This window comes from Gopherus flavomarginatus, chromosome 1 (genome assembly GCF_025201925.1).
Source record: "Gopherus flavomarginatus isolate rGopFla2 chromosome 1, rGopFla2.mat.asm, whole genome shotgun sequence".
Taxonomy (NCBI): domain Eukaryota; kingdom Metazoa; phylum Chordata; order Testudines; family Testudinidae; genus Gopherus; species Gopherus flavomarginatus.
The window spans coordinates 235570424-235590655 of NC_066617.1; the positions used below are offsets into that span (position 1 = coordinate 235570424).

General features: G+C 40.5%; 1 protein-coding gene across 4 annotated transcripts in view; it reads left to right on the forward strand.

Moving 5' to 3' along the window:
* The window catches only part of MID1 (midline 1), a 351287-nt gene that overhangs the window by 133161 nt on the left and 197894 nt on the right, over window positions 1–20232 (forward strand). Inside the window, exon 1 of one of the 4 annotated variants that reach the window (XM_050963696.1) lies at window positions 11217–11470. The exons of 1 other annotated variant lie outside the window; for it this stretch is intronic. The gene's annotated coding sequence lies outside the window, so the exon portion shown is untranslated. Of the gene's footprint in view, window positions 1–11216; window positions 11471–20232 lie in introns of those variants that run through there. 2 more of the 4 variants (XM_050963693.1, XM_050963695.1) reach the window with 2 other exon arrangements.

Genomic DNA, 20232 nt, shown 5'->3' on the forward strand with positions numbered 1-20232 from the left:
GGAGCCCTTGAGCAAATGCTAAGCAACCACGTTTGAAATAATAATTTCTTCCAATGTTTTCATCCAAATATGAGTTTCCTTCTTTTTTTTCTCTTAACTGAATGTGAAATGCAATAGTTTTATGTTTTCACTAGGGCTGCATGTTCAGAACTAGGTCTATAAAATAAGTGGTATGGTTCTATGATACTAAATGGTTTTATAATCAGTGGACATGGCTTCACAATTCAGTGCAAATCTGCTGCATTAATTGAAAGATCTTGGTACATAGTTTAGGTCTATGCCACACAGTACAAAGCTCCCAGACTTTAATCTCACAAAGTAGACATCTCATTGCCCACAAGTCAATGGAAAAGGTATGCAGGACCAGGGCCAATAGGATCACTGCTTTATGCCAGCTGAGTGAGTGGAAAGGGGCATTTATATAAATGAGAATTAGGCCCATACAATTTACTTATAGTTAAAATCCTGTTGAAGAAGGAATTAAAAAATGTGACAGTATTTGAAAGAAAGGGTGGTTACAAGCATTAAAAATTGCATTCAGTGGCGTACAGGGCATATGCTGAACTACCTCCATGGTGCAAAATAATGTAGCAGGTATTTCTGTGCTTCTCTTTTACTGCTGTTGGTGACTAGTGATGGTACCTGACGGGAATGCAGTGTATGCAGGAATTTGAACATCTGGGTGTTCCAGCAAAGAAACACAAGCAGTCATGAAGGGTGTTACACACCTGTCAGTTTCTGTGACTTTAGATACTGAAATGTCAGAAGTTGATTGAATAAACTGGGGAAGAAAGAGCAGCGTAAATGAGAGCACACTGATACAGCCTTTGTTTCTGTGCTTGCCTTCATATTGCACAAGCACTACCTGTATCAGCCTTCAGAATGTTAACTTACTGGAATGGCACAAAAATAATGGCACTTCACATAAAAATATCGTAGCTTCACAAATCAACAGTTCACTCTCTTTTATGGGTGTGTCTTATAAAATGAAAAAGAAAACAATCAGAGAATCTGAATGTAAAACAGCTTTGCCAGAAACCTAGGGAAGTACATTATCTTTGTAGCCATTATCTTTTAGTACCAGCAGCATTTAACAAAAAAGAGAAGCCTATGGAGGAAACACATCTGGAAATGTGTCCTAAATAAAGTAAAAATTCTTTTGGGAAGTGGTAAGCCTATACTATGTCTGTAATTAAAAGAAATGAGGTATGGTGGCTCATAAAAAACCATCTGAAAACAGTTTAAAGGTTAAAAAGAGGGCTCCCTGGCATAGATAGAAGGGTAAGAACTGAACAGACCAACTCACTCCTCGCAGGGCGGTGCTCACTGTCAGAGGATTTAAAAGTGTATGTTTCAACTCATTCCTTACTTAGCTGGCATGTATATAAATAATTTTAAGTACTAAACAATGCTTCTGACAAGAAGAAAAACAGCATTCATGTGATAGGGAAGACTGAAATTGTTTCTTTCTTACTCATAATAGTGTATAACTAATGTTTAGAGACATCTGTCCATGTCCTTGTGGATTACTTCATTAAATCCTTAAGGCCCTTTCTGTTGTAATCTATGGCTTCTGTTTTTTCTCTTCTACAAAGCAAGAACAAGAATGCTTTCTGCTGGGTTTCTCTAAAACACATATTGGGTAATCAGCCCTGAGAGTCACAGATGACAGTAATGGAAGCAAAGTCAGAGGTACTGCGGCTATTTGGGACTGGATTAGATGTAGAGTGCCAACTCTCCAGGATTGTTCTGGAGTCTCCAGAAATTAAAGAGTAATCTTTAATTAAAAATTATGTAATGTGATGAAACCTCCAGGAATATGTCCAACCCTCCTTTGATGGGGAATCTCAGGTGCTGTCCTGACAATTAAAAACATCAGAAATTAATTCAAGCCAGATCCTGAGGCATTTATTCAGGTAATCTCTCATTGATGAGCAAAATCTAAGGACTTCAGGATTTTGGTCCATTGTATTTTTGCACCGACTTGATCATGCTAATATGACACACAAAAATCATATTGACAGGTTTACCTATTTGGCTAAATGTTTAGTCCAACTATGTGTGTGGGTGGGTGGGAAACGGGACGGGGAAGGATCCTTACTTTTTAATTGAAATAAAAAGACGTCATCTGTTTTGATTCTAAGGGGGGAATTTAAGTGTATTTTTAATCACATCTCTAATAGTCTATTCATTGCATTAACTCTTTGATTCATATTGTCTTTCTCACTACAGCTATATTAAGGGATTGGAAGGTGCAGCCCCATTGGCAGGGGGCTCTTCTTGCCAGGCCTCTTCTTTCCCATATAGATCAAATTCTCCCATTCTTCCTTCTGCTCCTATCTGTCTAGAGGCTTATATGGCCCTGATTACTACAATATCTTGCACACCCTTTTTGTATTTATAGATTTATCCTAACAACATTCTTAGGGAGGTGTAATTATCCTCATTGCACAGTTTAGGAACTGAGGCAGAGAAAGATTAAATGACTTGGCCAATGTCACGCAAGAAATCTGTGGTAGGAAATCTAGGTCCAGTTCACAGCTCCTGAGTCTGAACCCTGTGTCTGAACCATGACACAGTCCTTCAATATCTGCCTCCACATTTCACTATGAGTTCTTAATGGGCTTCAGGGTGGAACATTCGCTCTTAGATTCTAGTAGTGTCCTACAATTAGCAGGTTTGCAACCTAACAGAGATGCATTATTGAGAAGGGAAATATAATGTTTCAATTGCTTGGTGCAGAGTCTCATCTCCCATGGCAGGCCGCCTGCAGAGGAATAGAGCTGGTCAGGAATTTTCCTCTGGAATGATTTTTTGATGTAAAACACAATTTCCACAGGAAATTTTTGATTGTGCCAAATTTTTTCAATTTTCCAGTTGGAAATTTAAACAAAAGAATTTTGTTTTGGGTTGATTCAACATGAATACAAAAATTCTGAGTTGTTGAATTGACCTGAAATGTTTCTTTACAACATTAAACTGCATTTTCATATTGTAGCGATTTGCCTCCTGGGAGTGGTAGTTCCTGCTTCCTGCATTCTCAACCTGACTGGAGCACATCTCCTCTAATGCAATGCACTCTCCTCTTTGATCAAGCATTGTGGTATATCATGGGGATCATGTGGCTGTGGGTAAGTCATGGGAGATTTAGTCTGATGAGGGAGCCCAGCGCTTAGGAGAGAATGATGGGATGGGTGCATCATTCTTCTGATCTACATCTCCTATGAGGCAATGTGTCCCCACAGGGAAATGCAGTTTAATGTTGAACTGACTCAAAATGAAACATTTCACCACTTTTTAATTGAAACTTTTTCAGAACTTTCAACTTTTTGTCACAATTTGGGTCAAAAACAAATATTGAAATATAAGAGTTTCTCACAGGAGAGAAACTCTGATTTTTCTCAGCTCCACAGCAAGGCTTCCCAGAGGATTCAGGGGGCCTGGGGCCAAGCAATTTCGGGGGCCCCTTCCATAAAAAAAAAATTGCAATACTATAGAATACTATAGTCTCGTGGGGGTCTGGGGCAAATTGCCCCACTTGCTCCCCCTCCCCCCCCGGCAGCCCTGCTCCACAGAGGAACTTTCATTCTCCCAGTGAATGGGATAGTTGAGGTCCTTTGGCTATCACAGGGTGTAGAGTGTCCCACTGTTGCATCAGGGTTTGCACAGCGTTGCATTAGGTCTGACTAACTGCTGTATTTGAGGTCAGGAAAAAAATTCTTTCAGTGACAGAAAGGCTTAGCTTATGAGGACTTTTTTTACTTGCTTTGATAAATCCATGGCAGGGTACTGGGGCTAGCAGAAGTAATCTTCATTTGGAAAAGAAAGATTTGCATAGAAGGGTGAACTTAGTTAGCATGCAGGTTATGGCATTTTGAACAGATGAGAATTTGGCTGTACCAAGTAGACACAGGATCTTACAAAGTGCTGTGGGACCACAGGGCCTTTTTGGCTAGGTTAAAGTTTGATAGTTTATTTCAATTTAACAATTTATCCCACCTGTTTTATTTAAAATGTGATTAAAACTCTGGCTGGAGGCTCTTAATCATCATATTCTTTGTCTGAGAGTATTTATTTGAGTGTATGTTGTGAGGGAGCAGGGTTGCACTTGGTAAAGTATTTTTATTGCAAACTATGACTTAATGTGTGGCCATAGATATAATATATCCCTTAAGCTTTGCTTCTGAATCCGTTCTGGTTTAGCATTATTTATTAGGGGCTTGATCATGCTACCTTTAAGCATGTTGAGTAATACCTTATTCTGCAAGCATTCAGTAGGACTACTCAGGAATAAGGTACTCTTTAACATGGATAAGGGTAATAAAAAATTAAGTCCATCTCTTTTCCTTGACATGTTTTGCTTCTTATGTTCATGTAGGCTTCACAGGGCCTTGACTATTAAGAGAGAAAAGTAATCAGTGTGCTACTTATTTAATCTATTTTTCTGTATATATTTAGTAGAAATAAGGTTTTAACCAATTAGTCTTAAAACTTATATAAATATGCAAACACCAGAGTAAATTAATTGTGATTTACATTAAATTCTGCATGCATGTAGATCTTGGTATGTGTTAGATTTTTGTAGTCTGCTTTTTTCAAAGGTTTTTTAAAATTTACTATATTTCAGTATAATTTTGGAATATAATATCAGTCTTCCTGTAGCTAATTTAATGCACATGAGTTGCAATGTGCAGTTCGGCGATCAAGTATCTGTCTTGTGGCACAGAGGTAGTGAAATGAAATGCTGCAAATATTTTCTTTTGCGAAAATATTTCAATCAAAATGTGTAGTCAATTTTGTCCTTTAGGCAAATACAGTCTAATATTTTTTTACCACTTTTCTAAAGCAACCCCCTCAAAACCCAGCTCTGTAATATTTTGGATGAGATCCTTCAGTCTGTCTGAGCTGTGCTTGGTGCAGGACCTGAGAGAAGATTGAGGAAGAAGTTCATTCAAAAGTCCTCTTCCCAACTTCTCTAGTGCAGTCTTGAGCTTCTCAGAGGCCAGTTCAGCCCCTGAAGTCATTAGAGCAGCCTGAGGGATGCTGTAATTTCCACTGGTAGTAATGGTCCCTTAGGGACCATTCTGCTAGCTGAAGATTGTTAGAGTGTAACATGCTCTAGTCACACTTATCTGTGTCTGGCAGGGCGGGCTCCAGGGGTTTTGCTGCCCCAAGCAGCCAAAAAAAAAAAAAAAAAAGAGCTGCGATCGCGATCTGTGGCAATTCAGTGGGAGGTCCTTCTCTCCGAGCTGGAGTGAGGGACCCTCCGCCGAATTGCTGCCGAATACCTGAAAGTGCCGCCCCGCTCCGGAGTGGCTGCCTCAAGCACCTGCTTGATAAGCTGGTGCCTGGAGCCAGCCCTGGTGTCTGGACAGGTGTCAGCTTTCCAATGCCTTCTCCTAAATAACATTTCCTATGGAGTGGCCTGGCCCCCTGCCCTTGGAGCCTAGGAAGTCTCCTCTGGGACATTCTAGAAACCTCTGGTAAGTCTGCTGGTACACCTGAAAAGTGGGTGGTAGTTACCAGACATCAAGGTCTCTGCTATACTGAGTAACTGTGATTAGTCTATGATTTTTTTAAGTGGTCTTCCCTCTCTGACACAAACAATGGACCCATTTCTAACTTAATGGGGAATCTGCTGGCTTCATATCTAAATTCCTAGTTTCCATAATACACAGTCCCAAATTAGAGCATCATGAGGAAAAGCTGCGAATAGTGGAAACGTCTAATCTGGAGTTTCTTCGTACTTAAAGATATTAGACTCCCTCGGTAATTTTTTATCTTCTCATTTTGGAAATATTTTGGAAAATATTTGCACATTTAACTGTAAATGGGCCAGTGTGTGTTAGTTAACATAGTTTCATTGATTTCAGTAGAACTATGTTAATTCAACCAGTGAAGGATTTGACCCATATGGTTTATTTCTATATTTATTAGTGGTTGCTGGAAAAATATCTATGAATATAAGAATGGAATTCTGCACAGTTTTGGGAGGGTGAATCCCTCCCTCTGTATTTTCAACTCAACTTTAATAGTTATACTTTTAAAACTCTATGCATTTTTCTTATCAACACCATGTTCTTGGTATATTTTTGGCTCCCTACAAGCTTTTAATTCAAGTATTTTATAATGTTTCTTTTGGAGGTTATTTATATATTCTGTTTTTGTTGTTCTCACTTGAGAATTAAAGAGAGTATTTTGTGTTCTGGACATGCCAATCTTCCTTCGGATGTTGGTTTAAAAATCACTGAGGAAAGGGCATATAAAACCTACTTGTGGGGAATTGCAACTAAGTTATTTTGAGTGTGAAAATTAGCTCGGTCTGCCTGAAATATGAAGGATTAAGTGATTACTCATTTGTGAAAAATAATGGGTCTTTATTCCCCTAAATTATTTATATCTAAAATCAAAGGCAATCTGTTTGTGTTAGACTTCACATCTTGAGATGATGATGATGATGATGATTGTTTGTAGCATCTGGTTTAATGGTCCTTTTTCAAGCTTGGTTTTTTTTTCTTTTTAAAACATATGCTGGGCCAAATTCATACCTGGTGTCAGCATAGCTGGTGCTCTCTATTACTCCATTCTGATGTAGGACAAGATCCTGGGGTCAGGCCTGGCTATCTCTGGCACAGCTCAGGATGGAGACAGAATGTGCCCCTTATCTTGGGGCTGGCTAGGTTACTTTAATGAATATTCACTTCCCTTGGCCCAAAGGGGCCATTATGGCAGTTGGAGATCAGATGGGCATAAAGAGGCCCTGGTTCCATCTGCATTGCTCTGGCCCTACACCCTATGCCACTAGCAAGTAGCAGCTCTGTGCCAACTGAGAATTGTTCTATGCCAGAACAATTGTTCAGTGGCTGAGGAAGCCAGCTATAGAGCAGCTTTGCACCTGTCCAACCAGTTCAAATCCACCTGGAGTACTGGAAAATTGGACCTGAGTTTGGATCAAATCGTATGCATTGGGAAACATAATAAGCTTTCATAGACCAGATACTTTACATGAAGTATTAGGCATGCCCCCCAAAGCTAAAAATATGGTCACATACAAACATCTGGCCATAGCGTGGCTGAATCAGATTTTTTTCATGTGACATTTGGCAAACAAATTAGTTTGATTATATAAGGCAGAGGTCGGCAGCCTCTGGCACGTGGCTCGCCAGGATAAGCACCCTGATGGGCCAGGCCAGTTTGTTTACCTGCTGCATCGGCAGGTTCGGCCAATCGTGGCTCCCACTGGCTGCAGTTCACCGTACCAGGCCAATAGGGGTAGTAGGAAGCCACGGCCAGCACATCCCTTGCCCGCACCGTCAATAATTATGGATTCGCTAGTGACTCAATACGTAAGACAGCGTTTCCACTATAAGTGCAAACTGTTTCTCATGCAGGAAGTCTTTGCTCTGATAATTTGTTTTGGAAAGTATGAGGTTAATTAGGGCAGAGTTAACTGGATAAGCCATTTTAAGGTGTGAGACTTAGAACAATTTTTATGAAGTGAAAAACCAACACAGTTTCGACCTATTTCCCCTCCCCTCAGAACTTTACAAGTCTTGTTATAAAAACTTCAAACTTATCCAACACGCTAATTCTCATTGGCCTACCCCCCAGTTCTACTGAAATCAGTTGGAGTTTGCCAAAAATGAGATTTGCCCAAATGAAAAATAATACATAGCCTGTTTTTATCAAGTTGCAGTGCAAATTATGTTTCATTATTAGGGACTGATGTTTCTGGTCCCACATATATAAATAACTATGGAGAGAGTTGTTAATGCTAGTCCACCTGATTATAGACTAGAAAGTGACTCTCCAGCCCTTACTGTTGGTGAAAACAGCTTTTAAAATGTAAACCCATGAGTAGGTTAGTACACTTGTAATAACTTTTCTTTTAAAGAGACCTCTTCACAATCATCTTCAGAAAAATGTCAGGCCCCCAGCCGAGCTTGCATATTCAGAGAAACACCTCTTCCCCTGTGCTGCTTAGTGAGAAGGTCTGAGAGAGCCCGAGGAACCAAGCTATCGAGCCTTCTCCTCCTCCTCCTTGCAGCAGCCTCATGTCACCTGCAGAGGTAACGGGCTCAATTTTAAATGCTTCTTCCTCCAGCAGTGGAATCTTCTTTCTCTTCCCTGAAGTTGGTAAAATTACTGTCTGTCTCCTCTGTTCCAGAGGTGGAAGCAAAATAGTCCTACAGGAGGGGCGGGGAATGACATTGCCCTTTCACCGATCCACATGTCAGTGGCACTTCCTCAACCTCTCATATTGATTTATCATTAGGGTTAGGGGCCTAGCGGCAAAGTAAATTGAAATCTGGACCCAAACCCTGATCTTTTCAAAATTGTCCAGAGTTTCAGGGTGTCCAGAGCCAAGATTTTATGTCAGGTCCATCTCTCTTTATCTTCTGTCTTGTGGGAGACTTGGAATAGGAACCTTTCCAGCCCCCTTATGTGAGTGCAGAATGTCAGAACAGCCAAGTTTTCAAAATCCACCCTCCCAGGTGATTGCACTGTGTATTGACAGTTATGGACTAATCACAAACCACACTTCTTGAATGTGAAAAGTTAATTGAACAGGCGATAAAATGCTGACCAGGTGAGATATTTAGATTACCTGAGTAAAAATGATTCCCCACAACATGCATCCTTATCTCTTTGGAATGATTCCTTAGTAACACCATACAGGTATTGCTTTTCAGCAAATAGAGTCATATCAATTTTCGATGCCATAATCCACTGACTAGTCATGAAGATAAAATCTATATCTTGTGAGAAAATATATGGATTGCCAGTCACTGTATGTGGCATTTTAACAGATGCAAATTTCTAGAAGTCTTCCTCACCTTTCCTCATTCTTTCAACGTAGGAGTTTCTACTGCATCTGTTGTTATGTGAGAGCCCCACTGAAATACTGGAGGCATCTCTTAGGGCTCCCTTGTTAAAACTCTGACTCCAAATTGAAGAGAGTGTAGGATGATTCCCCAACTTTAGGTAAATTTCGCCTCTCTCTGGTTACTGCTAAATTGCCCTTGCCACAGCAGACTTATCTCTGGGGCTCAAATTACTTCAGAAGAGCTTTTTTTTTCTTTCAGAGTGCATCATAGTAAACCAAAGTCCATGTTTTTAAAAGAATTTAGGTGTCGCAGTGATCAGCACTGCAATGCCTACCTGATTTAGGAGATTGTCTCATTTTCAGAAGTAATCTAGGCCTTTAGGAGCCTAAATCACATTGACTGTCAATGGGAGTTTTGGCTCCTCTGTGACTAAATCCCTTTGGAAAATTACTTAGGCTCCGTAATCAGTTAGACATTGCAATGCTGAGTGCAGGAATGTCTAAATACCTTTGAAAGTCTGGGCCCAAGTATCAGGTATCTTCCAAAAAATGTTCCCAGGGAGGAGTCTCCTAGGTATATCTACAGTAAAAGGTCCTCACATACCATATATATATATATATACACATACACACACACATTTCAAATTACATTATCTGAACCCTAAGCTAGGGATGTAGATATTTTTCAGGAACAATTTATAAACATTTATTTCAAAGTGCATTTAATGCACCGCTCTACCCTGCAGCCGCTTAGAGCTGCTCCAGCAGTGGAAAGCCTCTGTAGCTGGTCAGAGAATCACTAAGTCATCGCCCCTGGCCCAGTGTAGATATCATGGTTGGGGTTTTCCTTATGCCTTTATTCACAACAGCCATATTGGCCCATTAGGACTGAAAGTGAGAGCAGCCTGAACTCTTTAACTGAAGTCTGAAGACCATACCAGTGTACAGCAGGCCAGAGTCAAGAGAATGGAAAGGTATCTTAAAGCCACCTTTCCCCTCCTCCTTCCACCCCGAGCTGTGCAGTGTATTCTTTGACTGCAGCAGAGCATCTAGGCCAGTGTGGTATTACTTCCTTTCTCAGCTGTGTATATGAGAAAAAGCTTTTAAATAGCAAAACAAAGGGATAGATTCCCTAATCCTTCACTCCCATTTCTGCAACATACACAGTCTTGGTACACGGAGCTTATCACTGGCCAAAAGAAAACACATTTTAAGAACCCCTTTATTTAACTATTGGCAACACATCATTGTGACACCTTATTCTGCAGCTCAGTGCAAAAAATTCCTCGAGCTGAAAGGAATTTTCTGGGTAGTGACTACTTCTTGCCTTGATAGAAACAGCCATTGCTGTAGCAAATCCATGACCATGGGGCTTTTCTTTGGACATCAGATTTCCCTGATTGTCCCTTGAGATCAAAAGACAGATTTCCATTTAGAGTGGAACAGAGGAACTAGCTAGCTTCTAAACTGATCTTAAGTTTGAGGCTGGGAAAGAGGGGTGGGAGAGGCGAGCGGGGGGAGGTGAGGGTTAGAGACTCAAGGAGGTGGTTGAGTGTATAATTCTGTAGATCTGCCCCTTGTTTTAAAAATGGTGCAAGTCAAGCAGCAGCCACGTTACACACAGCTCCATTTTAAAAGAAAGCCACTAAGGGACAGATTATGCTTGCTGTGCAACTGAAAACAGGTCCGATTGGGCAAAACAAAAAAGCTCCACCAGTTGTATTTTATCTTCTGGATATTTTCTTGAAATTCAAAGTAGGGTACAATACTACCTTAGGTTTGGAACCTGTATGCAATAATGATTCCCCGCCAGGGAAGGAGAAAAATGTTATGGAGAGGTTTATACATTTGCTAGTGAGACAAATGAGGGTTTATTATATATGTAAATTAAATATAGCATGTTTTTCCCTCTTTACTTTTCTTGTATTATGTATTTCAATCTGGTAGGACTTCAAAAACAAATGTTTCTTAAATTGCTAGTGACATATGTGGTTCTAAATAGAATGGGTGTTACTACACCTTACAGTTTTTTTGTTAAGTATTTAGGCAACTCTCCAATATTTGGGTAGTTTTTACTGGCTATTTACATTTCAAGTGGTTTTTTTTTTTTGGTTTTTTTTTTAAATCTCAGGAGCCTGTTAAACTTTGAGCAGACCCAGAGCAGTAAGATAAGAATGGAAATAATCTCTTATACCACAAATTGACTTCCCTCTTTGTAGCCTTAGACACTGTTTCCAGCTGCTTTCAGTCTTTTAAATCCTTGAAAGCTTTCCTAATCCTCATGTAGGCAGTCTCTCTGTGTTATACCTCCCTCCCCTTTCCGCTGATTGGTGAGGCTATTTCATGGCCTAATTCAGCCAACTACTACATCTCTGAGCCGTGATTTGAAATAAGAGCAAGGCAGACAGTTGCCTCCCTACTCCTGACTTTTAATAAGCTAGAGGAAAGGTTGCAAAACTTGACATTGTCTTAGGAAGAGTCCCCACAGCAAAAAATAAAGGAAAATGAGAGAGAGAGAAACTTAGCAGCTTGTTTATACGGAAACTGCTGATGGATTTTTGTTTTTACTTTGAAATTACACTGTAAATTTGAATTCAGATTGTTTCCTGCTGGGTGGATAATGGAATTCTAAACATGAGGCAGGTAAGGAACATGCTGCAAAGCATTTAGAGATCTGTAACAGAGGGAGCAAAGAGGGGGAAAGTTGGGTTGGTCTGTAAATATTTGCTTTGTTGGACTAGATAGCATTTGCAGAAACCTTTAGATTTTTAGCCTGAAGATCCTTTTTAAATAAATACAAATTAACCAAGGGTTTTTACTTTCAGTTTGATTTTATTGCTAGTAAGTGATGTCATGCAATTCATTGTTTGATTCAGTTTTGTAAAGGGCATGAAAGCTGTTTGTAGGATATGTAAATCAATTCCAATTTGCCCTAGATTAAATATATTGTGTAGACTTTCTCACAACCTTGTTTGTGACATGTAAAAGAAGAATGTGTTGTTTAAACTGTAGAGGTGTGTGGGAGTGATTTATTAAACATGCACAGCAACTCACACACAAATTGCCAAAACTTAAATTTTTCAGTTGCTTTAATATATAGTAGTCTCAGCAGTTTTCAGAAGAAGCACTGTAACATTGCAGAAAAGAGCCTAGAAAACCAATTATTATTCAAGTATGCTTACTTTTTTAAAAGCTTGCTATCCACATGAATGGACAAAAGCAGCTGTTTGCTCAAAGTTGAAGGTCACAATGGGATAACAATTTGATACTACACTGTTTGTAGTTTTGCAATTAAAATATGCAGTTAGAACACAGAGAGTACAGAGTACTGGCAGATGTAGATCTCAGCCTTTAAGCAGAGCTCGGCTCTGAATTAAAGACCCTGGCAAATCAACATCTTAAAATCAATACTTTGTTTTACGAATAGCCACCGTATGAAAGTCAGGCTCTGAGAAAAATGTTCTTGTGTCTGTGAGAGTCATAGTCTATTCAGGCAGCTTTCTGAAATCAGTAGGACTTGGGGCATGGTGGGGGAGGAGGTAGAGGGGAGAGGAGGGCAGAAGCAGGGGTAGAGTTTGCACCTGCAGTGGAAATGGAGCATTTGTTTTTTCAACCACTTTTTGAAAACAAGATGGAAACACTCATGTATTTTAGACCATTTTGCCATATGTGGAGGAAAAACAGTTTTTGCGAGTGGGCAAAAATCTGCTTTTTACCTTTTTAAATGTTGTTGGGGGAGGGAGGGAATTCTTGTCACAGTGGAGTGCAAATGGAAACTAAAGTTTAAATACTGCATTGCTGGGGTTCAATTAGTCCTTTATGTGATCAGCAGAATGCAATATCACCACAAAAAAGAACCCTAAAAAGGGAGGCGTCAAAGAGGATCAGAAGAAAGTTGGGATATGATTTGTCAGAGCATAAGAAAATACAAAAACATTGCTACAAACAGATGAGTGCTGCCTATCAGGGGTGCTTCTGTTTGAAGCATAAGGTTGTAAAGTGTGTATTTGTGTGTGTGAATAAATAAGAGGAGGAAACCAGGAGAGGAGAAGAGGAAAAAGAGGGGTGGGAGTTAGTGAGAAAATAAAAAGCACTAAAAATCTTCAGGGACTCCCCAATAAAAGGAAAAGAGGAGGGACAGATTTAGCATTAGAATATTTTTGACTCATTGTATAATACCCACCTCCATCCAACAGAAGTCCTCCTCTTTCCACTTCTTCTGTGGCAGCAGTATCTCCTGGGAAGTTGCATCCATGAAGTTGAGAATGTGGGCCTGATTCTCCCCTCACAGTAGCTTTACATTTCTGCAGCCCCATTCATTTTAATGAAGGTACTCCTGTTTTTTTTCCTCTGTACATGAGAGAAGAACCAGATCCAATAGGGCAGACCTTTGCCTGGTATAAATTGTCATAGCTTCATAATGGAGCTTCACAGGTGGTGAAGATCGGCCCCTGTGTGTTTAGACAAACATTTTTGTGTAAGCTTTCCCAACTTGGTTGACCTTACTTATACCACATGCACAATTCTGAAGTTGCCACTGGATTTCAGTGGTATTTGTGTGTGAAATATTTCAGTTTGGCAGAGAAAAATCTGTGTTTACTACTAATTCTTGCTGAACAAAAGCTAGTGACCTAATAGTCTAGAGTTGAAGGGACTAATCATGCATATCTTGATCAAACAGCCCCTTTGCATCTTTAAAATGGTAATTGGAGATCTTGATAAGCCTCCAAATGTGATGACCAAAGGACAGTACAAAATAAGGAAGCAAAATATTCAGGAACTGAAGTGCTATTCAATTGGATGCATGAGATGGTTAGGAATAACTTCTGATTTTATTGGAAAATTTCTGAAGAGAATGAGTACTCAGGAAAAAATGTGCCTTTTATATCTGCCAGCCAATTTGTTGTCATAATCATAGTATAGTTTGGATTTGCAGGGTTAACTATCAAACAAATGTTTGTGTCATCGCATTGAAATGAAATATATTGTGCTGATGAATGATCTGGCCCACAAGCAGTATACAGATACTGAACAATAGTATATAGGTTCAAAATAGTGCAATGCAGCTAACTACCCTAGCTGAAGAGCAGAAATTACTCATAGAAATGTAATATGCTGCCTGTTGGGCTGATAGGATTCAACCTGCTTTACAACTGTGCCAGGCCAACAGTCCCTAGCGGGACATCATTGGTTGGTTGTTTGGAATGCTGTGCTGAGATTCATAAATGAGACAGGTGAAAAGAAGTAGCCTTTTATTAGGAAGTAATTTAAAACCTCAGCAAGGGCTGTGACTGTCTCTGTTCTGTCTGATATAAAGAATAACTCGACTGAAACCTCTATAATGGAATTGTATGGAAACTTCACAACTGCTGTGTACATCACATCTTTGAAAGCACCTTGGTAATTCTGCAGCTGGAAAATTTCAGGCTTCTAGTCAAAAATATGTCCCTAGGAAGTGGAACTGTGTAGTTTCTTAAGAAGGCCTAACATGCCAGCCAAATATATACTGTACCAGGAAACAAATCTTCAGCTTCACTATGGATACTGAAATTTCCATGTACTGAAACTCTGACCAGCTTACTACTTGGGAAAAGAGATCAAAAGAGTAAGAACTCTCAAAGATCAAGAGTTCAGATAAGAACACAGATGTGTCAGCGGTCCAAGATTTATTGAGGCCACTGTGGCTGGGTGCAGTTTGCTTGTCTGTATTCTTGGTATTTACTTTATAACTGGAGAGGGCAGTGTGGTATCTGTTTTAGGTTCCCCAAATGGATTTAATAGAAACTAGATAATTAATTTTTAATATTCAAACCCATTTTCAAACTGTTTTTGCCCACAACAAATAATATCCTCAAACATACTAACAGCAGAGCATAGGAGTTCTGTGAAAGCAGATTTGGGGCTTTATTTTTCACTGAAGTCAAAGTCATTGACTTTGATCAGGGCAGGACTGGGCCCACAGTCCTATAAAAGGATCCTATAAGACATGCAATTTGCTAATGGATCATTATGAACCTAATTAAAAGTGAAGATAAAATCTGTAAGGCACAGAGGCCATTTCAGTTCTTATTTATCATAGCTGTAGTCATAGCTTTTATAGTATATGATTCATAGAGTGCATACACACTGGATAGAATTTTAGTCGATAACACATGTAAAACATAAAATCATCCCTCTTCCGTACAGATGTTTAGCTTTTTAGCATGTGGTTTCTATTTCCTACTTTCTTTAGTGCACCTTTTTAATTCTTAATTTATTCCTTGCTAAGAAATCTATATCCTTGTCCTGAAATATTGTAATCATAAGACTTGCTTTAGGAAGTGCTGCTTAGCGTTCCATGCCGTCTCTTTTTTTTTTTTTTTTTTTTTAATTCCCCAGGGGCTGTCTTTTCTGAGAGATAAATTCTCCTTCTAGACTTCTGTTTTTGTGTGCCATATACAAAAAAGAAAACAAGTGTATGGAATCTGTGGGTTGAGAGTGTATCAGTTAATTAGTGGCTGGACATTACCCAGTAGGAAGTCTGGCAAGGTTTGTGTGTGTGTGTGTGTGTGTGTGTGTGTGTGTGTTTGCTTTCTTTGATCACTTGTGTGGTAAATAGACATGCAGAGTAACTATGGCAACATGTGCTGTAGGTTTGTGGGAACAGAGGGGACTCAATCACTGGACAAAGGATAGTTTGTTAGAATAGTTGGTTATGATTAGAAAAAGGTGGCACCGAACAGGACATTTTAAAAACATAAGTTTTGAAAAACTCAAATTTGTTATTTTTCAGTTGATAACATTCTTCTGTAGCTATGAAAGATCATGCCGTGTTTGAGGGTGGTGGTGGAGAGGGGAAATAAATCTGAGTATAAAATGGTTTATTGTGCAGTATACGCCTCTTGTAAAACTGCAATTGTTTGAACCAAATGCACATTAGTGATTTTAAAAATAAAACCTTAAATATTTACACCTCATCAGTGGTTGGAAGACACACTACATAAGGCCAAATAAAATCTTTGTACAACTTAGATACAGTATCTTTTGATAACATTTCAGTTACGTACCTGTAGAGGTCAGACTTGAAGTTCACAAAAACTTTACATGATAGAATTTAACCAGAGTTAAGAGTAAACATTTCAGAGCAGACATTGCCACTTCCTTATTAACTTTATACTGAATTACTTAATGATATCATTAGTTTATAAATAGCATATTATTTAATATATATACACACACACACACAATGGATGTGCATAACCAGCTTGGAATAAATAAAATCTGAGCCTTCTCCCCCATCTTGAACAGAACCATACCTAAACCTTTTATTAGGTTCTAAATTATTTAGATGTGTATCTCTCTCACTAATGCCCAACAGGCTTCTACCTTTGATGAAATACATCTCAGGTTCTCAGAATGTCTGGCATTCTTTGCTGCGCTGGCTGCTGACTTCCAATCTAACAAATTCCAGGGCTTCTGTGGGATCAAGGGTGGGGACGATACATTCTGGACCCCTTCTAACCTGCGGAAGCCTTTGAGCTCAGTAAAAATAGTGCCAGACCGTAGAGTCCCTCAATAGAATAGCACCAAAGGTAAGGAGTCTGCTGAAGGGTGGGTCAGGGATACTTTTTATGACTGATGAATTTGTAAATGCTCTGGGGACTTGTTGGAGCTCAGCAGAGTAGAAAGATGGAGTCAGGGAGAAGAATCAGATTGGGTGGGAGAAAATAGGGGCGGGGAGGCAGAGATGAATATAAGGGGACTTTTGTCCCCTTATTAACACTCAGTGGGGGGGGGGTGGTTTCGGTTGGCTAGCTCCCAGTACTAAACGTAAGGGGAAGGGTCAATAGGAAATCAGGACCCTGAGACTGACAGTGCCATGGGGCAATGGAGAGAGGCCAGTACTCTAGGTCAGTCTGATTGGCAGGGCATGGGCAGGCTAATGAGGGAGTCAGGAGGCCAGGGTGGTCCCATCCTCCATGTGAGCTGGAGCTCCCTGGGTCACAGATTGGGGCCAAACTGAGCCAGTGAGCAGGGCTGTGCCAGCCAGACAAGCAGCCGAGGGAGCCAGTCAGTGCTGGGAGCAGAGCCACAGAAGTAGCTCAGAGAGCAGACCTGTGCTGGGAGGAGAGCTGCAGCAACCATAGCCAGAGGGACCAGAAAAAGCAGCCCAGGGGGCTGGAACCAGAGCAGCATCAGTGCTGAGGCAGAGTGGAGCTGGAGCTGAGGCGGGAGCAGGTAGGAGCTGGGTGCGGTGAGCAGCTGGGGAAAGCGAAAGGGGACCCTGGGTAGTTGTCCATCACAGTGTCCCCCAGCCAAGAGGCCTTACAGGCCAGACTTGGGGGTGGGGGATCATAACCGCGATGGGTGGCTGACACTGAGAAGAAGAGTCCTGCCACCTAGAGCCTGAGAGCATGTGGCCACCACCAGAGCAAGTGTCCAACCTGCAGCACAGCCAGGGCCTGAGAAGGAGGCCTGGGACTTGTGAGAAACAGACTGTGGACTTCTCTTACATTCCAGAGACGCTGGTTGTGATGTCCCCATGCCACAGAGCAGGGTTGTGTGTTTTCCTTTAACCTTTCTCAGTTTTTCCTTATTTTTTAAAATGTATTGCTGTTTAATAAATTGTATTTGCTTTTAACTGTATGTAATGATCAGTAGGTCAGGGAAGCGTCCAGTGCAGAGAGAGCATGGTGGAGTGGGGACACCCTAGCCCAGAGGTAGGCAACCTATGGCACCTGTGCCAAAGAGAGCACGCGAGCTGATTTTCACTGGCACGCACACTGCCTGGGATTCCTAGCCGCTGGTCCGGGGGGCTCTGCATTTTAATTTAATTTTAAATGAAGCTTCTTAAACATTTTGAAAACTTTATTTACTTTACGTACAACGATAGTTGAGTTATATATTATAGACTTATAGAAACAGACCTTCTAAAAACTTTAAAATGTATTACTGGCACGTGAAACCTTAAGTCAGCATGAATAGATGAAGACTTGGCACACCACTTCTGAAAGGTTGCCGACCCCTCCCCTAGCGTCTGCCGTAAGTGACCATGGCAAAATTGGGGGTCAAGGCCCCCAGGAATCCTAGGCCCAGCTTTTGTTGGAGTTACGAGGACTCTGCCACACAGGAGTGTGGAAGGGAACCCTCAAGGTCAGGCAGGCCTCTGGGTAAAGAATGGGGGAGTGAGGACTCAGATCCTTTCGCTAGCCCACTTTACTGGGGTAGTGTATAAGCCAGGAAAGTTCCCCACAATAGCAGGCCTGGTCCCCCTCTTACACTAGTAAGAGAGAAAGAAAAGGGACACACAGGATAAAGGGATGTGGATAAAGGTTCGAATAAGCATCAGAACTTTCAGGGCTTATTTGAACTGAACTTCCAAACCTTTTAAGGTTTCCCATACACTAGTCCACCTTTTGCTGCAGTTTTTCTGTACATTTGTGCTATTTAGTGCTTATACTGTTTCTGCAGGTTATAAAGAGTTATTGCACATCACTTGATATCACAAGCCTGTAATATGAAATCTACCCTATACGGAACTTAAAATGCACCAAAATGGTTTGATGAAGTTCAGTTTGATCTGATGTTTATAATAAAAATAGCTCTTAATTTTTCAAAGTGGTATTTCCTTGTTTCCTGAAACTTTGTAGATATTTATTATACCATCTTATGGTGATATGGATGGAAAGATGTGCAATTCAAAAAAAGTGGGAATATAACACTTTAAGGTGTTTTTATTTGGCCCTGCGATATGATTAGATTTTTCTTGTAACATGTCTCGGTCTAAACACACTTTGAAAAATACTAAAAAGATTAAGAGAAAGCTAAGGCTCTACTCCTGGCCCAGTGGGACAGTGCCTGAGAAGATGCAGTGGGTTTGGTATCAATTTTTATTGTAACAAAATGGACTATAGTGACAATATTTTGCCACAATAATACGTTTATAAATTATCTAGTTGTATTAAGATTTTTATTACTGCTGAAAGGAGTTGGTACTTGATAGTCCATCACACCTTGACTATTGACCCTTTAACTCCCCAACTCTGAGTCAAAATTCTGTATGCATTTTGATCCTGGTCCACAGAAGTCAAAGGTAAAACTCTCATTTACTTCAGTAGCATAGGATCAGGCCCTGTGCCATTTTCTTAGTGAGATTCAGTGATGCTTAGCATTTCATTAATTGTACAGTTGGTGTATGTATGTGCGGAAATGATTCTGACACATGCAAAATCTGACGAGTGCCCTTTGAACGTTGTATTTGGGGCCACTTCTCTTTGAGTTTTTGGTACTAAAACTTACGTGTTGTTCCAGTTCCATACCAAGTCTGCCTCAAACCCACACCTGCTGCCTCTTGGTATCGGCTGACGTGATGAGCAGAGTACAATATAATCATGCAATGAAAAAGTTACAATGGACAAGTTAGTTATATCCTTAACAGAAAATATTCTGACATTGACATTTCCGTTGTCAGCTGCAATGTTATATTATAATACAAAGGACTAAAATGTAAGGGGAACAGAATCCCCGCTTTAATTGTACATTAATGACAGTTTTGCTTAGGGGAATCCATATAAAACTTGTAATTAGATTAGGAAAAGAGGTGAAAAGCACTGACTTTTACTGTCCTCATTTAGCTGAATTTTAAGTATTGGGGGGAGGGGAGTAGAAGTGCGGTAAAATATGGCCTGCTCCTGAATACATTTAAGCACCTGTGTAACTTTACTCACATGAGTTTTCTGTAGGTCTGTCTATTAATTGCAGTTAACTCATGCGATTAACTCAAAATTAATTGCAATTAATCACATTGTTAAACAGTACCAATTGAAATGTATTAAATATTTTTGGATTTTTTTCTACATTTTCAAATTATATTTCTGTTACAGCACAATACAAATTATACAGTGCTCACTTTTATAGGGCAAATATTTGTAATAAAATGATAAGAGAAGGTTTTTCAATTCACCTCATACAAGTACTGTAATGCAATCTCTTTGTCATGAAAGTGCAACTTACAAATGTAGATTTGTTGTTACATAACTGCACTCAAAAACAATGTAAAACTTTAGAGTCTACAAGTCCACTGAGGCTAGGGTGACCAGATCACCCATGTCAAATATCGGGATGCTGGGGGTGGGGGGCAAGGGGAATAAAATGGCCGCAGAGAGGCAAAAAAAAACCAAAACTCCACCTCCAATTCCTCCTCCCTCCGCAAGCACTGGAGGGAGGCCTGGGAGACTCATGGGAGCGCGGGGCCGGGGTGAGTGTGAGTCCGGCCTGGCCCAAAGCAGGCAGGACTCGGGCGTGGTATCTGGAGGGAGAGTAGGGGGTGGCCTGCGGGGCCAGGCGGTGGCCGTTCTCCCCACCTGGGCAGCGGGACTTGGGAACAGCCGCTGCTGCAGCTCCCACTGCCGTGGGAGGAGGAAGCA